Raw genomic sequence first — 7,253 nt, 5'->3', positions numbered from 1 at the left:
GAAGCCAAGTCTATGGTTCGCTTTAGTCAAAATAGCCAAAGAAAATATCCAGGTGGGTCGTGGCAATGCTCCAATGAAAAATATTCAAGTCCCCCTTTACTACTAGTAACCCAATGTAGGTAGTTGGAAACCCCAGAGTCTGAACTTCATGACCATGGTTTGTAGTTGATAGGCCCTCTATGGGGACTTCTACCACATTTAAGGGCCAATAATACCTTCTTCAATACCTTGTAGAGCTCCCCTATATTGTCCTTCAAAACCCTCTTTAGGTACTAGTAACCCCACCTAGGTAGCTGAAAACCCTTTTCGGTGAACTTGAGGACCATGGTGGGCAGTTGATGTACCCTCTATGGGGACTTCTTCCACCCCATTTAAGGACCCATAACACCTTCTTCAATACCATGTAGAGCTCCCCTATGTTGCCCTTCAAAACCCTCTTTAGGTACTAGTAACCCCACCTAGGTAGCTGAAAACCCATGAGAAGCCTCCCTTAGGTACTAGTAACCCCATTTATGTAGCTGAAAACCCCCCTGAGTTTGAATTTGAGGACCATCTTTTGGATTCGATGGACCCTCCATGGATTCTTCTTCTACCCCATTTGAGGGCCCATAATCCCTTCTGTAATACCATGCACAGCTCCCCTATATTGCCCATGAGAAGCCCCCCTTAGGTACTAGTAACCCTATTTTTGTAGCTGAAAACCCATGACTTTGAACTTCGAGACCATCTTCTGGATTTATGGACCCTCCAAGGGTACTTCTTCTACCCCATTTGAGGACTCATAATCCCTTCTGTAATACCATGCACAGCTCCCCTATATTGCCCATGAGAAGCCCCCCTTAGGTACTAGTAACCCCATTTTTGTAGTTGAAAACCCATGACTTTGAACTTCAGGACCATTTTCTGGATTTGATGGACCCTCCTAGGGTACTTCTTCTACCCCATTTGAGGGCCCATAATCTCTTCTGTAATACCATGCACAGCTCCCCTCCATTGCCCATGAGAAGCCCCCCTTAGGTACTAGTAACCCCATTTATGAAGCTGAAAACCCCTGAGTTTGAATTTGAGGACCATGTTCTGGATTTGATGGGCCCTCCAAGGGTACTTCTTCTACCCCATTTGAGGGCCCATAATCCCATCTGTAATACCATGCACAGCTCCTCCTCCATTGCCCATGAGAAGCGCCGCTTAGGTACTAGTAACCCCATTTATGAAGCTGAAAACTCCTGAGTTTGAATTTGGGGACCATGTTATGGATTTGATGGGCCCTCCAAGGGTACTTCTTTTACCCCATTTAAGGGCCCATAATCCCTTCTGGTGTCATTTAATTAAGAAAATATTATATCCTTGTCAGATCTAACATGTTAAACTAATTTCTAGTAGATTTCATCTTTAAACTAGATTTGGTATTGTGACCTGTATACTTGAAATGCAATGTTCACTTATGTGCAATTATTTGCATGCTTTAGTCTGGTATTAAATGTACTCTAAATAAAAATGTTATCATCTTCTTCTCATGTTTAAGTCTTAACCATATCATATACTCCTTTTGCAGACAAGTTCTCAATCAGGAAGGTCATATTTTCTTCTTTCAGAACCACAGTTTCTGGTTCACCTCCTCAACGTGTGCCTCCCAAGGTTTTGGTTAAGCCGGCCTCTACTTATTCGCCTTGAGAAGCCCCCTTTACGTAGTGGTTCTTATGATATCTTGTCCGCCCTTTGCAGGTCTTCGTAAACTGGCACGCACAATGCTTTCTCTACTGTTACACTATGATGGCATACTGAAGGATGAAGTTAATTGGGAATATGTTGGTGGGAGTAAGAAATTCTTATTAGTAAGTCCCCGAATGAATCTTAAAGAATTGGAGGCTCTAATCCACAGTCGAATTGGGAGTATTGGAAGACGAGTGTCACTGTCCATCAAATGTCGATATGTTGTTGATCCATATATAAGCACTCTAATCGACGTCGATAGCAATGATATCTTCCAAACGTTGGTTAAGGTGCTTGACAAAGATACTTTCAACTCTGTGATGCTATACATAACAAAAATTGACAATGGCCTAAACAATGTCATACCTTCTACTTCCTTTTCACCCCGAAATCCCTCTCATAACCTACCCATACCTTTGACTTCTGTACCACCGATTCCCTCTCAAAATCCCTCTCATAATGCATGCATACCTCCTACTTCCGTTCCACCGATTCCACACCTAAGATATCCACCGGAACGAGTAACTGTCACTTCCGACTCTCGTTTTGAAGTAGACTTACAAAGAGAATATGAAACAGAATTGGGTAATACAAGCATAGGAGGTGACTCGGCACAATTTAGTTCAAGGTATGTCTTGTAGAATTTTATTTATATTCAAGTACTAAATCTACTATCCTGATTTTATATTGTTGAACTGTGTAGGGTTCGAGTTGACCTAAATGAAAACTTCTCGGACGATATGTATTGGAACCATATCTCCGAAGATATCATTGTCCCCGGGAAGGATGCAGATGTGCCGTTGGAGCATATTAATGTTTTCGAGGATGATTTTCGTGTCTTCTGTTGTGATTTGGAAGAATTTAGAACTAAAGATGACAATGATGATGATCCTGCAGGGGATGATGACGAGGCTGAGACTGAGGTTCAGGATGAGCAGGGTGATGAGGCCGCTCATGATCCTGAAAATTATAATGGAAATCAAAATCACGACGAAGATTCTGGTGAAAACCTTAGGCCAACAGAAGTGGCTCCCCCTACCGGCAATGGTCGGCCATTTCTACCTGCTGGCACAAGTCGGCCAGTCGAAGTAGACGACATGTATGTTGGGGCTGATGAGGTAGATGCAGATAATCTTGAGTTCGATGAGTTAACTGTTGGGGCTATGTATCCAAATATGAAGCAGTTCAAGAAGGTTGTTAAGGAGTCTGCAATTCGGCAGCGATTCATGTTCAAGAAGTCACGGTCAACTCCCAAGAAGTATGCCGTTGTATGCAAGGAACCAGGTTGCAAGTGGTGTATATTAGGCATTAACCGTATGACTTATGTGTTAGTGAAGAAGTTTGTCAACGACCATACGTGTACATCTCACTTAAAGGGCAATGATAATCATCTAGCTACATCACCATGGGTTGCCGAGACATGCTTACCCCTATTTGATCGTCCAGAAGATGTCGGGACAAGGATCATAAGACAGTACATCAAGTCGCACTGGGGTATAACCATGACCTACCGTAGAGCACACCTTGCGATGAACATCATCCTTGAAATAAAGTGTGGAAATGTGGAGGACTCGTACCGCTTGCTACCTGCACTGATAGTTGAGATGATGAGAACAAACCCGGGCACCTACATGCGTGTTTTTCGAGTGAGAGATCTACGTCCAGGGGGAGATGATAAATTTGCTCGCTTATTCTGGGCATTTGGTCCCAGCATACGTTCTTTCCAGCGAACACTCAGATCGATAGTTTTAGTCGATGGGACGCATCTACGTGGAAAGTATCTTGGAATCTTACTGATCGCAGTTGGGGTAGACGGGAACAACAGATTAGTTCCATTAGCTTTTGGAGTTGTCGAGACTGAGAACGAAGATAGCTGGTGCTGGTTCCTCTATTTGGTGAAGCGGCACATATTGCCGGAGGGGATAGGCGCATTGACCCTATGCTCCGATCGACAAAAGGGGTTGATGCAAGCAGTGCCTAAAGTAATGCCTATTGCAAACCATAACTACTGCATGCGTCACCTCGCCGCCAATTTGTACACCGACTTCAAAGACCCTTTACTTAAGAAATTGTTCTGGAGAGCTGCTAGGGCTTTGAGAGAGAGTGTTTTCATAGACACAATGGAAAAAATTAAGGCGAGGAGTGAAAATGCACACATCTAGGTAGCTGCTATTCCCAAGGAAAACTGGGCTAGTTTCTACTTCAAGGGGGATAGATATGATGTGTTGACCACCAATAGATCGGAGTGTTACAATGCAGTGCTAAAGGATGCCAAAAAATTGCCGATTGCAGCTGCGGTGGAGCTGACTCGTTTTAAGAGCTCCGAATACATACAGAAATGTCAAGCGATGGGCCATGAATGGGAAACAAAGTGCACGCATTATGCAGAAAAATATTTGGGTCTGGCCAGGGAACAGGGTCGCGGATATGATGCTTATCGAATAGGTGTGCACGAATTTGAAGTAAGGTCCCTTGATCATCATGATGTCGTAGACTTGTTGCAACAAACCTGTACATGTCGTAAGTTCCAAACGCTTGGGTTGCCGTGCGGACATGCCATGGCAGCCATTGCCATCACGGATTTTGATGAGTACGATTATTGCCATAAATGGTTTCGTATAAAGATGTATCGGGAAACGTACTCTGAGGTGCTTCACCCTACAGTAGATCGCACTCAATGGGAAGTGCCTCCAGAACCTCTCAATACTGTATTACCTCCAATAGCGAAAAGACCACCTGGACGGCCGCGAACGAGAAGATCTGACCGTGAATTGCAGAGTGGAGTGCATCGCAAATGTACGATCTGTGGAAAACTTGGCCACAACAAAAGGACTTGCAGAGAACCTCCCATGGAGAGACAACTGCCTGATGAATCTGCCATTGGACCCTCTGCCCCCGTTTTCAATAGGTACGTGATACGTAATTTATGGAGGTCAATAAGTAGTATAAAACATCCCCGATTCCATACTTATTCGGTGTGGTGGTGGTGTTTGTAGGTCGGGTGTACCTTGTGCAGCTCCTTTTTCCACGTAATTACTCCGCGGACAATGCATTGGAGGCTCCACTTGGATGAAGGAGGAGAAGTAGATTAATTGAAAGTGTGCATAGTAATTAGTTCCCGTATTTAATTTTTTTTTACGGGAAACCCTTTTTTGGTATACTATAATTAGTGGTGTGCATATATTTATCTTTTTTTGTGTACTGTAATTCAAAAAATGTACTTGAATCCTAGTTTATATTGGGTTTGAGTCTATTTCGCAGGGAAGAATCATAAAACAAAATATTCGATGTCTTCAAACATAGTATATACCGAGGATACCTCGTCGCTAACATATGCTTAAAGGTTTATGGGTATATCAGTATGTCACAGGTTGTCACATTTCTACAAGACTTCAAGCTTGGTCATTACATGAAGATTCCTCGAATAACAATGTTCATGGGTCAGGTTTGTGCCTCTCCTCTTCCACCTTTCCTCTTTACCCAATTGAACAAATTAATAACCAAATATGTCATCCTAACAATATCTTTTTCGTTCTAAATAATGACAATGAAGATGAATGGAATGAAAATTTCAGGTGGTGGGTACCCTCATAGCAGCACTGGTGTACTTGGGAACTGCATGGTGGCTCTTGGATAATTTTAGCCTCAACCGGTGGGGAAATGACTTGGATGGGTGTCCCTTCGCTTCTTGTCCTACTGCGAAAGGCATCGTAGTTGAAGGCTGCCCGGTTTTATGAAGGTGAAATGAGTTCTCAAAGTTGAAGGTTACCCAATTTTCTGAAGGTGGAATGAGTTCTCATAGTTGAAGGCTGCCCAGTTTTCTGAAGCTGGAATGAGTTCTACCTTGCAAGCATTGTTAAAATAAGTTTTTCCCTGCTGCTAAGAAAATTCAAGAACTGGAAAAGAAATTTGGTTGTATATATATATATATATATAATCCATTTCAACTGAATCAATTCACTTTTTAGTGTAAATAACTGAAACAATAAAGTTTACTTGAAATTTTTTTGATTAGTTTCAAATGCTCTAAATTGTAGTTATGAATTCGATTTCCTTTTTCATTTTGGAGAATGGAACAAATCACGAAACAGAACTTTCTGCCAAAAATCTGGACGAATACAGAGAGAATGGGCCAAAAAAAGTTCATCAATTTGCAACATATTTTTGGGGTTTTTCTTTTCCTTCTACCATATTTACTGACATTTTTTTGTTCGTTTGAAGGGCATTGATGTCCCAAATAAATGGAGCATTAGAATGTATAAAATCAAAATCCTTCATTTTTACAACTGTAGAAAACCTATTTCTTTCCTAAAATACGAACTGAAATACAAAAAATCAATAATCATAGTGTATATTTTTTGGAAACGGGTAGAGCATTAGAATGTTTCATTCAACTAAGCAAACGAAATCCCCACGAAAATGGAATTAATAAGAAAGCTCCATATACAAGTGTAAAAAAGAATAGAGTTTGAACTCAACTGCCTCCTCTTAGATGAGACTTTCAGCTTTTGTCTGACCATCCAAAAGCACTTTTACCCTGCTCCGTTTGGATGCCAAAATACCGCAACCCAGGAGAAAATCCTACGATGGGAAAACAACTCTTCCTATCTTCTCAAATCAACTCGTCTCTCCTCAAATCAAAGAATAACCTGTCCCTTCCTATATTTTGGAAGTTTGCAGAGAATACCCTGCAAAAAACCCAAGACAAAAGGGTACTGAAATTCCACTTAGCAACCCAAGAGGGGGTGAATTGGGTTTCTTTTCAAATTTTAAAGATTTTGAAAACTTAGATTGCACTAGTTTTAGATTGAATAGGAAATTAAAAATAGTATTTAAAGCAATAGTAAAAAGCTTACCACAAGAGAAGAGGTAAAGAGACAAAGAAGCTTTGACACAAGGATTTTTATAGTGGTTCGGTCTTAGCTCAAGACCTACTCCACTCTTCTCAAGTTACTCTCCTTGAGGATTGCACTACTTCTCCAAGGAACTTAAATACGGCGTTCCTTCCGTCTTGTACAAATCGAGCTTCAAGCTCCAAGGGTCTTCTACGGCGCCCTTTGTGCCAAATACAAAGAAGATGAAAGGTTCTAGCTTGCTTGCCTCTAGATAGGCTAATTTAAAGTAAAGCTCACTCACTCTCACAAGAACAAGATGAACAAATGAAAGTCCTAAAGTCTCTCAAGAATAATCTAAGGAAAATGGCACAAGAGAGAGATGGAGAGTGAAAAATTATAAGCATAGAGCTTTGCTCCCCCTTAATATATGCATATTATTATGACTTGGGAGCTCAAATATTCTCCCCCTTTTGTCATCACCAAAAAGGTGGAACAAAAGGAAAGAGGGTAGGTGTGAGCCAATGAGACAAGTGAATTGCAATGCAATAGAGAAAGCAGGTATAAGACAAGGTATGCGAGAGAAAAAAAATATAACAGAGAAGCACACCGCACAGTAAACCAAAGATATATATATATATATGATGTGAAATGGCATACATAAAAGTGCATACAAGTAGTCAAAGAACATAGCATCCACGACACATC

The sequence above is a fragment of the Tasmannia lanceolata genome, unplaced genomic scaffold (genome assembly GCF_043159265.1).
Source record: "Tasmannia lanceolata isolate RefF3 unplaced genomic scaffold, GAP_Taslan_0.1 ptg000037l, whole genome shotgun sequence".
Classification (NCBI taxonomy): domain Eukaryota; kingdom Viridiplantae; phylum Streptophyta; class Magnoliopsida; order Canellales; family Winteraceae; genus Tasmannia; species Tasmannia lanceolata.
The sequence above is the reverse complement of the archived record's forward strand: the minus strand, read 5'-3'. Positions refer to the sequence as shown.